Raw genomic sequence first — 15,589 nt, 5'->3', positions numbered from 1 at the left:
TAAGCCAGGAAAGGGAAGGTGAAAGGTGATCAGAGAAAAAAAAAACCTTAACAAGATGAGCCTTCATTAAATGTGCAGTCTAAGAAAATAATAAGAGTGCTAGCACGGATGACTGAGAAGCACAGATAATCCAAATCAGAGCCCTCATTATGTCCAAGTAAGCAATAAAATATGATGCTTTCCTCTTCAACCTTTTCTTGAGATAAGCATAACTTTCTATGTAACTTTCTAATACACTGATAAAAGATGTACATTTGAACACATTAGATTAAAATTATTTGCATAAATTCTAATATCATGTTGACAGCCACAAAGCCAACAGAAATGTGTGCTCACAGTTACTGATTAATGTGATGTATCAACATTTATTTTGTCGCTGCTGGGTAGCTCATTTGGTAAAAGTGCCGCTTGCAGTGCATGAGTGAGCACCGCGGTCTCAGCCCAAGCCATTTGGCTCTGCGTCGCCCAAGGATATGTGAGGGGGATTCAGTTGGCGGGGACAGCAATGTTCATTGCTTGAGCACCCCCTGTTATCCGTCTGGGTGCCCAGGGCTTGCTCTCTGCGCATGCATATGATCGGGTCTCCGGCGTGTGTGAGTATGCTTGTACATACGGTAGTTTGCGAATTGGACATTTCTAAATTCAGGTGGGATTGAAATAGCAAAATTTTAAAAAATAATAAATAATTATGTGTTTATTTTGTTCAGACAATTAACAACACACCAGAGGTAATGTTTTAGCATCTGGCATTCATGTTAATATTTCAGTATTGCCCCTGAGTTATCTAGAAATCTGAAATCTCCATTTTTAGAGTTTCAGTTAAAAGCCAAAACCAACGTGTTACATGGAAAATATTTTGCTTGAAGGTGGAGATCGCAACTGGACTAATTTAACAATTATTTGTTTATGAAACCTCATCTCTTGTCAGGTGCAGTTGAAAAACTTCCATGTTTCTTTCTTTGATAGTTGCGCTGTATTACCTCCAAGCATAGTCATGTTTGATCTTTTTATAAAGGGCTTAAATCCAGGACTCATTTGATAATAATGCCGCAGTGCTTAGTCCTGCTTCCAAAAACATAAGGCCACTTTAATATGTAAATTTGCTTGTTTTCATTTTCTTTTTTATTTTCAAAGGCTCCAATGTTATGACTACCTCTTATGGAGGTTAGAGTGTTTCAAAGTGTATAAATGGCTCTTCTTCTTCTCTAAAAGCTCTGTGTCTGCTTTCAGGTTCTGTAAGTGGCCAGAACCTTTTTATGTTTCTGTGGTGGATTTTGTTCTTTCACATCCTAGGTAATATATGCCACAATGCCTAATGGCTAAAATCTGTGCAAAGGTGTTAAAAGGTAAGTACGACAAAGTATGCGATACCGATACAAGCTGTGATTTAACCCATGCACCGTTTATGATGAAATTGATACTTAAAATTGGAAGGAATGAACATGTAGTTTTGTCCTTATCTTTGAGAAGAAATTTGTGAGACTATGAATCGTCACTAAAAAGACAAAGTATTAGAAATGATCAAGCATGTCATGTTTTGATTTCAGTTGATCATGGAGATCCATTTGCCCCCGGCAACAGCTGGAGGTGTCTTTGTACATGTTTAATTTATTATCAAAATGTGCCAATGCGCATATAAACGCGTTCATATTTGTATTTCCTTTTAATGTATTTTGTAATGCTGTGCTTGCCACCTGTGATTATGTGGAACTGTTGGCATTTGTGAAGCAAGACAAATTTCTGTGCAATTAGACAATATAGTATGATCTTATCAAATTTTATGTCCATTATGGAGTCATACTTTTGAAAGTAGGAATAGTTCAACTCTAAACACAAGCAGTGAGGATATGATATCATTCATACATAAAAACAGCATGAACAATAGTGCGCAGCTCAAAGCTTCAGTCCATTTGCAACAATTTGTTTTCATATATTCTACACACTAAACAGTCACAGACCTAGTAGTGCTGCAATAAATTGAGTATGGATTATGGACTCCTCACCAAAGATTAACTTCCCCTTAAAACCTAATTGGGACACTGGGATATCTTTTCTTGTCTCCTTGTGTCGTTTAATTAACAGGCACTTTTACTCGAAACTACCACCCTTATAAATGCCCTTGGCCCATACATCTGCCTACAGGAGAGAGATGTAAAAAAAAAGACAGAAATCAATGAGGGCAGAAAGAACGGATTTGCTTTTCATTGGACAAGGAGACAGAGAAGGTGAAGAAGGGTATTGAAGTTGAATTGTTACCACGGGTGTCTGTGACTGTAACATTGCCCACGTATCATTCGCAAAGAATAACAGGCTCATTTTTCACATCGGTGCACAGAAGGCTTTGTCAGTTCATCGAAGGAGATGGAAGGATCTTTTGTTAAACTAATTTTCGTTTCATGCAATATCCCATCCATTCCAACTTCAGCACTGATATTTTTGTCTGTTAAAAAACCATTCAGCAAACATTTGATGTGATCTGTTTTACAAACTTTTGTTTTTTTTAGAGCAGACTATAACAATTCTACCGGAGCTATTGATACTACTGTGTACAGAGTCATAAAGAAAAGACTTATTTGAAAAAAGTAATGAAATAAATAAGGCCTTGCAATGCTGCACTAAATTTAGTGTGCACTACAGACTCCCCAGCCAAGTTTTTCTTCCCTGTCTTTTCCTTATAATTTTTTTTTTTTTTTTTACTGTGCCCAAGCAAAGGACAGAGGGACAAAAGCAACCAAGTCTAATGCTTAAATCTAATCGCTGCATGCACTGCTTAGCTTTCCTAACAAAGGCAGGGATTGAGCAAAGATGTTGACTCAAAGGCAAGATGTGCATGTGACAGTGGGGCATCTAGAGTGAGTACACGCGGGACTGTGGTAGGAAGTGCTGGAGCCAAAATGGAAGTGATCATAAACACACACATACACCCTCTGGGTTCCTTAACCTTGACAACATGCACGTGTTTGCAGAAATGTTCCTGTGTCTAAGTAAATATTTAAGTACCTTTCTTCCCTCTTTCAACATCAGACCTTACAGCAGTGAGTGTTGGGTCAGCACATTCCTATGGTCTGTTCTGTGCTGAAATAAACTGAGTTGCAGGGATTTTATTGGTGAAGTCCCATCAGACCCTAGCACTGGTCATTATCCGGCTGGTGAGTATGGGTGTGTGTGTGTGTGTGTGTGTGGTGGGGTAATATGTATAAATGGCCAAAAGCCGTGCATTGTATGACTCTTTAGTTCTCTTGTAAAGTAGGACTCGTTGAGCTGTGCAGCATATTTGAGTTTTGTATTTAAACAAATTACTTGCAGGCTAATAATGTGGATAGCAAGCCCAGCAATTATTTAATTATTTATATAGACAATTACACATACACAGATTTGCCGGACAATAAGATAACACAATTCTGATGACAAAACTATAAACACAATATTGAGAACTCTTTTAAACATTCATTTAGACAGACTGTATGGCAGATGTACATTGCTGGTACAAACCCGTAATTGCTCTTAAATCAATTGCATATGCTTCCTCTAACCATCAACAAATAAATAATTAAATAGAATGATCACTGCTCTTGACCTCTGCCCCTTACTGGCAGGGGGTAGAGCCTGAACAGTTTCCAAGACAGCACTACTGTGACCAGACCACTTGACATCATTTGATTAATTGCCACCGGAATCAGGTGTGCAACAAAGGCTGTTACCGGCTCATGTAAGTGCAGTCAATTTATCAATCAGAACAGGTCCTAACCTTGCCAAAACCCAGGTCTCCACCTGTCCCATCCAGAGCTGGATGTCAAACCTTTAAGGGTAATACCTGTAAAACCAAGTCAGTTCTCGGAACGGCCTGCAGGATCACACTTTTTTCCCGCTGAGTTGAGTTCACTTTCTGTGGCTCGAACTTTTTACCTCAATCTCACCTTGAATCAATGGGACCATTCCTCATGTCTGGCATTAATGGAAGCTGAAGGTTAATTATCTTACAGCAAAGAGACAGCCCTCTACACGTGGCTCAGAGAGAGAGAGAGAGAGAGAGAGATGGACTACTACAGAGCAGTTTCCAGTGAGGCTGTATCACACTGCACAGATTCCACCAGGTTCCCCCATCCCGGCAGACACATTACAGAGATAAAGGAATGGGCTTGAGGTCAAGAGGTTTGACTCTTACTTTGTGTTGCCCCCAGTTGTTCACATCCTTGGGTAATGTGGTTTATTCGTCTTGATCCACTATCGTTTTTATGGTCTTCCCTTCAGACTGCTGGCCTAATGTAGAACTGCTGACCTGGAGCACAATGAAGCAGACATAGAGAGAAGCTTGGGCAAGGGAACCGTGCCATCGCTGTAATTAAGGCTCCTTTCAGTCCTCTAAAGAGAGGAAGTCCTGTCCTGCCATGTCAGTAGTTCAAAAGAACTGGGCCTAACAAGATGAACCGAATGATTTGAGGCCCAATTTTACTGCAAATCAGACATAGATGCTGAATGATGATGCCGAAAATGTGTGTGTGTGTGTGTGTGAGAGAGAGAGAGAGGTGTGTGTGTGTGTGTGGGGAGGGGGGGAGGGGGGCGCAGCTACTAATTCAATAATTCATATGCAGCATAATTGAGGATATAGTGGATGCTATGTGTTATTTTTGACTATTGAAATATAAGTCAATGTAAAGCAGAAAATGTACACCATGGTAATACCATAACACTTGTTAGATCTGATGTTCAACATCAATGCTGAACCAAAGAAATGCGAGTCACTCGCTGGAACTCTGGACAGGGCTTACAGAGAGAGGTGCCTGTCCTTCTCCAATCAGCACTGATTACCCTGATAGCACAGAGTCAAGGCTAATTCACTCCAGCGAGAGAGACAGTGGCTTTGATGAGAAAACCAAATGCAAAGATTCTGAACACCAGAGATGTGAAAATGACAAGGTAAAGGGCAGTTAGGTGGTGAAATCAGATACAGAGACCTGTGTGTGTGTGAGAGAGTGTGTGAGTGTTTGTGTTTGTATAATGTAAGCTCAGTTTAGCCATTTGGGCAAGATGCTGATCCATCAAGGCATGACTTTATTCTTGCCCCTGTCTGTAACCCGTCTGAATGAAGCAGACCATCGTCATTTCTCAATTAAGTGCTTGAAATCAGACTCAGCCATGTAGTTGATGGCTTGTGTAAATACAATATCGATCGATTGGACTGCTTGGCCCATCTTTTTTTATACACTACCATTATTAACCCTTTACTGGTTCCATGAAGGAATGTGACATGTAACAATATAAGAAAATAAAAATAAATTAAAAATACAGTTTATTTGGCTAAAAAAATATGCCCACAGATTGACGAGGCAAAAAATGGGTTTGTGTTCTAGGTATTTAATTTAAAAAAATGATATGATAGTTTTCACATGAAAAATGTGTTTCACTTTCTATTAAATCTGCTATGCCAGACATTCACGTTATGTAGGTTTCTTCACACTCCCAGCATAACAATGCAAACTTGAATCCTCTTAAATAGCTGTATACCCAATACCTGTCCGACAGGTCAGAAACACTCTTCAGGATGCAGGCGTGGATATGTCACTGGCTGCAGAAGCCTTCATGAACATAGCTACAGATGCTACACTCCAAGATGCAAACCACTAGCTCCCCGCAAAAACAGAATTACCAGGTTAGTTTTCTAAGCAGTACTGGTAAGGTGCCAGAAAAGTACCTAAAAGGGCCAGAAAAGTTCTGGAAAAGGGTCTTGTGGACAGATGAGATCAAGATCCACTTGTATCACAGTGATAGCAAGAGCAAAGTTTGGAGGCCAAATGGAACTGCTCAAGATCCACAGCACCTTCTCTCAGAATCTGTGAAGCATGCTGGTGGTTTGAGTATGTATGGCTGTTACAGTACTAGCTCACTTGTCTTCATTGATGATGTAACCGCTGATAGCAGCAGCAGAATGAATTCTGAAGTGTACAGAGGCATCCTATCAGCTCAAGTTCAAGCAAATGTCTCCAAAGCCATTGGACGGCACTTCATCCTACAGTAAGACAGATTTTGAACATGCTGCTAAAGCCACAAAGGAGGGAAAACCGAAGTGTATTAAAAAATACTGTCACAGGCCACGCGTGACACACCGGGCAGGGAGATGCGACATTCTGTCGCATGGAGAGAGAGCGCGCACACCCACAAACATTAAATAAAATAAACTGACCACTTCGCCCTTCCCCCTCACGGGTTCCAGGCAAAAACAATAAACTAAAACAACAAGCTAAAATAGCAAAGACAAAAGAAAGTAAAACAGAGCAGCAACTTTTCAGTTTGCCTGCCCTGTAGCTGACCCGCCTTCCCGGCCAGGTCCAGCTCCTCCAACTTATCAGCTGAGGATTACTTCCTTCCTGACTTTCGTGCTTAAAATAAACCGAAACGATACTCATAATTGTGCTCTTGGTGTTAGCTCCTGGTCTCGGCCCCAAACTGTAGAGAGTAGCACACCTTTAAGCACCTGGGCTAATTAGCTAACGCAGCCCAGGTGCGTGTGCTCTCTCCACCAGCTGGCGCAGCTGAGACCAATCCACCTCTCAGGCAGACCCCCTGCCACAAATACCCTAACAATAAAAGCTGAGAATGTGCACTATAGCCACATGTGAATTTATTACAAATCTAAAATTGCGGAGTACAGAGCCAAATCAAAAAAAAATAAAAAATGTATTTGTCCCAAACATTATGGAGCTCACTGACCATGAAGTGAGAAGATGAGTGTGAAATTCAGATTCTGGAATCAACCTTGAATCAGCTCAGTAAAAATACACCTTTATAAGTAAAACACATTTTATTAGTGTGCATGTATGTGTGTGTATGTCTGTTATAAATATCACATTTGGCACAACATTGAAGGTTTGTGTTTTGTCCTTTTAAAGCAGAAGACACAGCAATGTGAAGATAGGCTTTCAAGTCTTATATAGAAATTCAGGATATAAAAAAGACTCACTCCCCTTGGGGTTTGGACAGGAGACTTGCATTGTTGAACTGGGTCTTCTTTATTAGAATGTTAAAGATATCAGAGAAAATACCCTTGCACCCCTACGCCCTCTCAGGCACTGAAGCAACACACTAAAATAAAAGCGAAAAAAAAAAAAAAGTTAACCAAAAATCCCCACAGGGAAAACAGAAACATTTAACCTTTTTTGGCATGTGTCATCGTCTTGTGTTGTGTTGTCTTTCAGAGTTTCTCTTCATTCCCCACTGGGGAAACAATCTGTCAGATGAGTGAAGCACAATAAAATGGCACTATTTGAAGCTTCAGAAATTATAAGCCATCTTTTCCTAGTGTGCCACAGGTGTGGGCAGTTACAACACCAAGAACAAATCTACAAGTAATGAGGGATGCAAGTAATTTCAGAATGACATTTTTTTTTTTTTACCTTCCATGTACCAAAATCTTGTTGTACTCTGCATCACATTATCAAGCAAGTGATTACCCCATGTGAGAACTGGAGGCCAGCTGAGAAAAATGTGGAGTTCCTTCTACCACTAATTGGACATTCTAGACATAAGTCACATATAACATTAAGCATTCTGGTTATTACCGGCGTACATTCGAAATACAAGTACTGTAATTTCCGTGCAATTTCCCACAGATGCATTGCTGATTATGGTTAACACACCCACAGATGGCCCACTCTCCAGTCTTGTGTACCGAGTAATGAAGCTGGAAAAGTAGAATCAAAAAGAAAGGGGTTGCCCGTGGGCAGATAGTGCAGTTTTCAAATTGTGGTGTCTCATAATAACACACAAAATGGGATCACAGTAATTGCCCCACCTACCATCATCTCCTTTCACTTGGCTAATTGATTACCATTCAAAATCAATGTGTACAATATACAAAACACATTTCAGCTCTTCTGTTTACTCTTCAGAATTTCACTGCCTAGCTTTAATAATGAAACATAAAAATAAATCTAAAGTTTACAGGACATTTTGTCAGGAATACAAAAAAAAAAAAATACAATAAACATAATTAACTTTTTAAATATTTTTATTTAAAAAAAACAACTTTAAAATAGGTTTCAAGTTCAAGAAAGTAGAATAAGCTTAGACACAATGCAAAGCATCATATACAGACGGATAAAATACATTTTATATATTGCAGACAAGCCATGTCGGGTATTACATATTTACATTAAGTATGTAAACTTGTATATACAATCTTTATTACATTTACAAAAAAAAAAAAACCTTTTTATTTTTATCTTTTATTTTTATTTATCCACTAGCATTTGTACTACAATAATGAAAAACATTTACATATCTGTCAATCCTTCCCCCCTTTTATATTACAAATTTATTTTCATAAAAATATATCTCTGTACAAAACAAAAACAACAACAAAAAAAAGATTTTTGTTCTCCTCTTGGATATTTCAACTGTGTCCACGGGTCACTTCTCCCCGGCTTCGTCTCTCTAGTCACGATCCATAAGATCCGTCTTTTCATATTAATTTACGGCAAACCCTTTTGGTCGACAGCAAACTATGCTAGGAAGGAGACAGTTGCCTGAGAAGTTGAACTCTATGCTCTCAAGGCTTTGGATTATAACAATTCTTATGTAGGCTACACAGATCGTTTTAGACAGATTGTTTTCACCTTGTCAGTCAAAGGTACAGCTAACATTATTCGGGCTAAGAAAGAATATCTGTGTAAAATAAATTGTTCAGCAATTACAAGAAAAAGCAACCAAACGTGATCATGTTGGGTATATATTTACTGTATGTTCCTCTTTATGAAGATCCTTTATGTATATACTTTAAATAAACTTTGAACTTATGAAATATATATCTTTAAATATATTCAAAATTTGTAATATACATTGAAAATATATTAATATATGATTCTCAGATATAGGGGACATTGTCTTTCTGTTATGTTTGTGCTAGGCACCTTGGGCAATGGGTTGAGCTGAGCTGGGAAAAAGGTCTGATTTTGTCCAGTAAAGGGGCTATTTTGGGGGAAAGAATCACTTCACAGACCGAGATATAGATGCTGCTCTTTTTGGTGATACTAAAATACATTCAAAATATATGCTGTATTCATTTTCTGTTTGATACAGTGATCAGCCATTTATTTCTCCACCGTTTGTTTTCACTGGCTCACTTCAGACCAGGGGTGTCCAGTCTTATCTGTTCTGGGTGCAGGTTTTTGTTTCATTCCAGCAATACATCAGAATCAACTAATTAACTTGTAAGTCAAAAAATTGATAAGTAGAATCAGTTGTCTTAGTTCTGGGATCAAATAAAAACCTGCACCCACATCACTCCTTTTTGGATAAGCTCGGACAACCCTGCTTTAGACAGAATCTGCAATCCTAACCGTCCCTCCCTTTCTGTTCCCTTTGTGTTAGGCATGCTTGAAATGACCAAGGATGGGTGAGATGGGTGAAATGATATTGTACCAGGTTCAAAAATACCCTGACGATAGAGCATCTAATCGTGTGTTAGAAGCTGGGATGCTGTGGTAAAGGGAGTACGGTACAAAAAAAATGCATTCGAAATGAGTTCCACCGAGAAACTGAGAACATCATGATCTAACGTGATTTTGGACAGAGCACAGAAGTCATTCCAACTGCATACTATTAACATTCTAATACTTTGCTTTAAAAATAACTTTCAGTAGCTCTTCTGGAACAAAGAGGCACTTTTTCTGTTTTCTAACCTAAACTTTCTTTGACTGTGGTTTGTGTCACCGCCATCATGGAAAGTATACAGACCATAATCACCGAGGGCCATATTCATATACACAAGCAAATAAGTGAACAGTGGCTACTGATAACATTTGTAAAGGCATGCATTTACTTTGAACACTGGAGAGGTCTAATTATCACTGCCATTTGTGAATGCTCAGTTTAAATTAATTATTTCAAAAGCTAACTACATGCAGTAATGCACTATCCAAAATTAAATATTTGTTTTTGTCAAAATGAGAGCAATCCCAATCGCTTCATTGCTATTATTAAAAAATATATATGACTCGATGTATGTCCGCTCCAAATAAAATGTGGGGGACAAATGAATAGACACAACTCAGGAAGAAGGAAAAAAAAGAAAGAAAAAAAAGAGCAAGCCAAGAGTACTTTGTGACCATTCTAATGAGCTCCTGCTTGTATAAAAGTTCAAGAACATGTCTCAAGCCTCAGCATTGACGTAAACATCTCCCATATTAAAGACAAGCCACAGAGCCTCATCTTCAGGCAAGAACATGAGGGGGTTAGCAAATCATTGCCAAAAGCTGTTTGTCTTTGAAAGAGAATGCTACCACGAACAGGACGAGAAAGGGCAATTATAATCTGGTGTGGGTCAGAATGCTGAGGGAAAAGGGTGGCCATTAGATTTGCTGTCTTTGTTTACATTAATGATTTAAGGGTAAGAAGTTGAAGCAGAGGTGGATGAAGCAGAGGTGGGTGAAGACGGAGAACAGAAGTGCTGGCATTTTCTGGATGCTAACGAGCTAACTTTCGAGAAGTAGGGCTTCACTGGATACCCCCGCAGGTGACAGGCAACCTGTACTGGCAGAATTATCCATCCAACCTCACTATCCAGAAGGGATTTTAATTATCTTACTTCAACATAATAACACTGGGTTAACATAAAAATAGCAGGTGCAAGTGCTACTTATAGAAATACATTCTTAAAACTACCTTAGAGATTTATGACATGGATATCGGTAAAATTCAGGATTTTGGCAATGGGTTGGACATTTCATTGATTATTTAACATTATGTACAAATAGTTGATGTTCCTGTTTTACATATTAACATATACTATGTGTATAAAAACCACAATCAGAATAAATATTATTGGTATTCAAGAAGCAAAGAGAAAAAGCTTTTGTGGCCCCGTAATTCCGTTTTTCAGCCATCTTTAATTTTATTTCCTGACAATGATTTTACATGGTTTAATTTGCCTTTGTTAAATTTGCTAGATGTGTCAGAAGTGTCTGTCTTGGATTTTGTGATGGGAGATAAAATGAGCAAAGAAATGGATTCATCAAGACAGCCAAATACGTGCAATAACTAAATAGAGAGCAATGATGTCGTAGGTGTTGATAAAGTCCAGAAATGTTCAGAATGAAATTACAGAACTGAAAAAATGATTTAAAGTGAATGCCAATAGGTGTAAGATAATGTGCCTACCAACCACTTTGACTGTGAAATCTTCTGGGAAATATAATTTTTTTTTTTCATAACCACACTGTTCCAACAAGCACCAGGCAATATTAAATTCATACAGTGGAGATAAGCCACGGATTTAAAAGGAATAAAATTGTAAAAGCAATTACCGAAACAGTGTACAACAGATCAGAAATGCAATGGAGTGATTTATTTCAGAAGCTCCATTTTGTGCAAAGCAGTGTCAGGGATTTTTAAATGCTTACTGTAGTATAAATATTGGTTATAGCACATCTTGGCTGACTGAAGCTGTAAATGTTCCCATGCTATGGTTTACCAGTCATGAAACAACAAAATCAGCCTTCAAGGTGAACTTGGAAATAGCTGTTCACAGTTTATGATTTATAATGCCAACGGTCTATGACAAATTGCTGATTTCATATCAAATTTCAATAATTTTTTCTATGGACAAAACATTCCTTACAAGGAAAAATGAAATCTGTGTTCCATGTCCTTACCCTATAACTGATAGAAAAACTTGATTTAATTACTTCTACATTTTTTATTATGTTTTATTATGGAAAATAAAGGCCCTGTGACCTTTAAGGGCATTGTAAGCACATCTTAATGGTTGCATACTGTGATAGGACCAGGTGAATCAAACCCAGAAATGCGGATTAAAAGCAAGATACAGCCGTATCTGCTACTGCTACAGTAGTTCTCAGGCAGTGTTTGCATCCTCCACAGTGTACCTAGGCATTTTGATATAGAGAGACATTTAACAGGTTTAATCAAATTCAGGATGGGGTCTTCTGAGGGCTGCTTGTAAACACCGTTCACCATCACTATTCTGCAGTCGTTTCAATTCACTTTACTTACCTCCCTACTAGCACAGAAAGTTTTATTCCTTCACTCACAGATCCACAAAACCCCTCGTAGTACAGTACCCTCATTGGCCGGTCTTTGACCTGGCCAGTAGTGGCCTTTGGCCTTTGAACTCTTCCAGAACATTCTGCGTCCTGGGTGTAATCAGGAAAAGATATAAGCAGAGATATACCAAATGTAAAAGAGTCAGCAAGCCTATTCTCACTTGCAAGACTGTCATCTACTTTTCTGAGCCCCCGGTATAAATTAAGAAACTTCCAAGGTTTTACCTCTTTCACTTGCGGCTATGTTACTACTGCGACAACCGAAGGAAAAAAAAACCTGAAAACCTGTCACCGCTGCCAAGATCCTTCTGCTTTATTTACCCACTAGGCCACCATTATAAATTTAGTGGTTTGATGAGAGGCAGATAAACCACAACATAAACATGGTTTTGTGTCATCTCCTTCATAATTTCCAATTGAATAGCGTGGAAGTGCTAATTGCAGAGTCAAGATCTCTCCTGCTGCCACCAATCTGCAAACCTTGTTTACAATATGAATGACATGCTCAAGTAAACCCAAAAGTCAAAGTCTTACATTTGTACGCAGTTGCAATTTTAAACCTTCTCTCCACAGAGATACAATCTTGTGTTTAGATGTATGATTTCTTTTATTTTTTTAAATACATTTTTTGATTCCTTTTTTTGTTGTTGTTGGTAGATGTGAGAAAACTGTCAGGTGGCTGAAATCTTTCACGTGACTATAATATCTGTCAGACGTGAGCGATGAGAGACGCTAGTGCACAGACACAAGCCCTGCACCGTACTTCCGCACTCTTTCTCATTCTCTGCATCTCTATTTAATACATTGGTGATAGCCTCCATGCTGGAGAAAATAATGCTCTGTATACGTGTACAACAAGGCCCTCGCGGACAAAGAACGGTGTCTGCATGAAAGGGTCACAGACTGTGAAATGACATCGACTTTCACGGTGCACCTCGCCCTTGTCCGACATGACAGGGCAAATTCTGTAATCAGAACTGACAGGTCCTTTTAAATCCCATCGTCTCCACTCCAACCGCCTCCAATATCAGTGTCAGTGGGACGTGGAGGCAGTGACTAGCCTTCTGTTCGTTGATTTAGTGTTGAGCACCTCAGAGAGAGCCGTCTCCCTTCACACGCCAGATAGTCTCGAGGGGTCATCGGGTTCTCGGCCATAGGATGTAAAGCTGAAAGGGACTCGTTGGCCACGCCCTATAAAATAGCTTGGCGTGACACCAGTCCTCTTCATGTGTCGAACATTAACATGGTGAAATACAAGCCGTACAAACTGTGTTATCGTTATAAAACCAGAGGAACTATTCGGGTAATAAGTCCAATGTTCTCAGCTGCATGTGCGACATATCAGGGCATTATGAATTCTGAGAATCCACCAACGGATTTTGTCAGCAGAGCAGTCTGTGCAGAATCAGGTTATGTGCTGTTTGTGAGAGACAAACAGCTTGCAGGTAGAATTTCCTTGGGGCAAAGCACCTACCTCCGCTCACTGAAACTCACACAGGGCTGTGAGAAAGAACTTAATATCCTCCTCAAGGATTCAACTCCGTGCCCTCCCAAAACGAAAGGCTCCTCACGAGTGAGTGATAGAAGTACAGAATAAAATGAAATGAATTGTTAGGAAAATGAATTTCCTGTCATTACACCCCTCGGGTTCTTCCGTGACAAGATCTGCCAACGTGAACACTGCATGTTCAAATTATATGTTTGGCTCTTCTTCTTTTCACTAAACACACACACGCACACGCACACACACACACACACATTTTCATTAACACACAGCACACAACAATCATAAATCCTTAAATATTCTCTCCTGATGGAATTGCCTGGGAGCCCCACTATTTCTAACCATTATCTCTGTCGTCTATTCCTTGCCAATAATTGCACAGCCCCTCCTTCAGAAAGGAGATGCTGGGCATAACAGAATGTATGCTACTTCAGAATTTTCAAAACAATCTTCCTGCTCATTGCACTAGGGACAATACTATGTGCCTTCAGGTAATCATTTTGGGGGGATAAAATCAGGGTAAAAAGCGAGACATACAAAAAAAAGCAAAAACATAATATTAATAATAATAATAATAATAATAATAAATAAAATAATCAGTTTGTCTCAGAAAGGCCATCCAAGACACTTCCTGTGTAAAAAGCAGACCTTTCGCTTCTTAAAGAGCAAAAAAATAAATAAATGAACCAGAGTGCTGGCTGTCTGGAGGAAGCTTCTTCTATGTGGAGCTGGTTCTGTAGAGCAGATAGCCGTGTGAGGATGAGGAGAGCCTGTAAATGTGCAAGGCCGCTGTGTACCACAGTCTGAAAGAGGGATCACCCTTGCATTTCCATGTTCAAGGGCGAAGAGCTAAACATTGTTTATCCACCACGCCGTGATATGAGGACGCTTAAAGTCATTCCTCCTTGTTTTAGTTTTTTTTCGGTGTCAGTTTTCGTTTTGTTTCCTCTGTTGCCGAGAGCCGCTGTTTCAAAAAGACTCCTTTCACCACTTTGTTACTCCTCACCTCAACCCGTCTTCTCTTTCAGCCGTAAGTAAAAAGGAGGTTTCCACCAGCAGCAGCCTGACCCATGCAAGCAGCGGGGTGTGAGAGGGGGAGAGGCAGTTTGTATGAAGGCATGTGACAGTTTCCACTTCTGAAGAGAGTGAAGCACATATGACCTGAGAAACAGGAGACAAGAAAAGTGTCATTAAAAAACAATTAGGAAAATCTCTCAGCACAACCAAACAATTAGAGATAACAATGTAAGATCCAGGAGTACACCTGCCTAGTGTCCAGTAGTAGTAATGGCCATTATAATGAATAAATAAATAAAATAACACTTTACTGTTCAGCTTTGCTATAATTTTGTTTAACATATTTAAATAAAATTATATTAGCATCTTACATTGACATGTTAATGTTATGGACAATAGAATGGTCATTAATTGCAGTGACTGTTGATACTTTATTTTATTCATTATGCATTGTTTGTTTGCTTTGCACTGCCTGTTCTAAAGCCAACCCCCTTATAAATGATCTTTTAATGCTCGTTGAACATTTTTACCAAAGTATTAATAGATTTCCTCTGCAGTAGCTAAAGTGGTGTGTGTGTGTGATATCTCTTTGCACAAGCTCTGTGATACACGAATGTTTTAACAAACGATTAATTGAATCTCATGCATTTTGATGCACACACGGATTCAGTCCTTCTTAATGCTGTCGAACGATTTTTAATTGACAAAGATTACTTAGAAGACTAATGAGTAATAATCTGAAAATGTTATGACTTAAAAGAAAAGTATAACATTGTCCAATGACCCAGCCTTTAACTGGAAGACCTTTCATTGCACCCAGGTGACCGAGCATTGATGGCAGAGACTGCACTAAAATGATATTATAGACACATGAAGTACAGCAAAAATCCGATAACTAGTAACTTTCAGCGGAGTTCATAAATCCACAGCTTATAGTCCACCCCTGTCAGAAAATCCCAAGGAAATGCTGAAACATATTTAGTTAAAAATTGGATTTTCTCAATCCCTT

The 15,589-nt window shown here is 39.0% G+C and overlaps 1 protein-coding gene and 1 long non-coding RNA gene across 2 annotated transcripts in view; one reads left to right on the top strand and one right to left on the bottom strand.

Annotated features, from left to right (window-relative positions):
* The first annotated feature begins 414 nt into the window (after positions 1–414).
* LOC118233820 lies at positions 415–14,895 on the top strand. The gene is made up of 4 exons (XR_004766573.1): positions 415–593; positions 1,231–1,346; positions 3,025–3,149; positions 14,592–14,895. It is a non-coding gene; the product is annotated as an uncharacterized LOC118233820 (long non-coding RNA).
* Positions 7,988–15,589, bottom strand: part of csmd2 (CUB and Sushi multiple domains 2) — a 260,284-nt gene continuing 252,682 nt past the window's right edge. Inside the window, exon 71 of the mRNA XM_035429807.1 lies at positions 7,988–14,724. The gene's annotated coding sequence lies outside the window, so the exon portion shown is untranslated. The remainder of the gene's footprint in view (positions 14,725–15,589) is intronic.

This window comes from Anguilla anguilla, chromosome 8 (genome assembly GCF_013347855.1).
Source record: "Anguilla anguilla isolate fAngAng1 chromosome 8, fAngAng1.pri, whole genome shotgun sequence".
Lineage (NCBI taxonomy): Eukaryota > Metazoa > Chordata > Actinopteri > Anguilliformes > Anguillidae > Anguilla > Anguilla anguilla.
The sequence above is the reverse complement of the archived record's forward strand: the minus strand, read 5'-3'. Positions and strand labels throughout refer to the sequence as shown.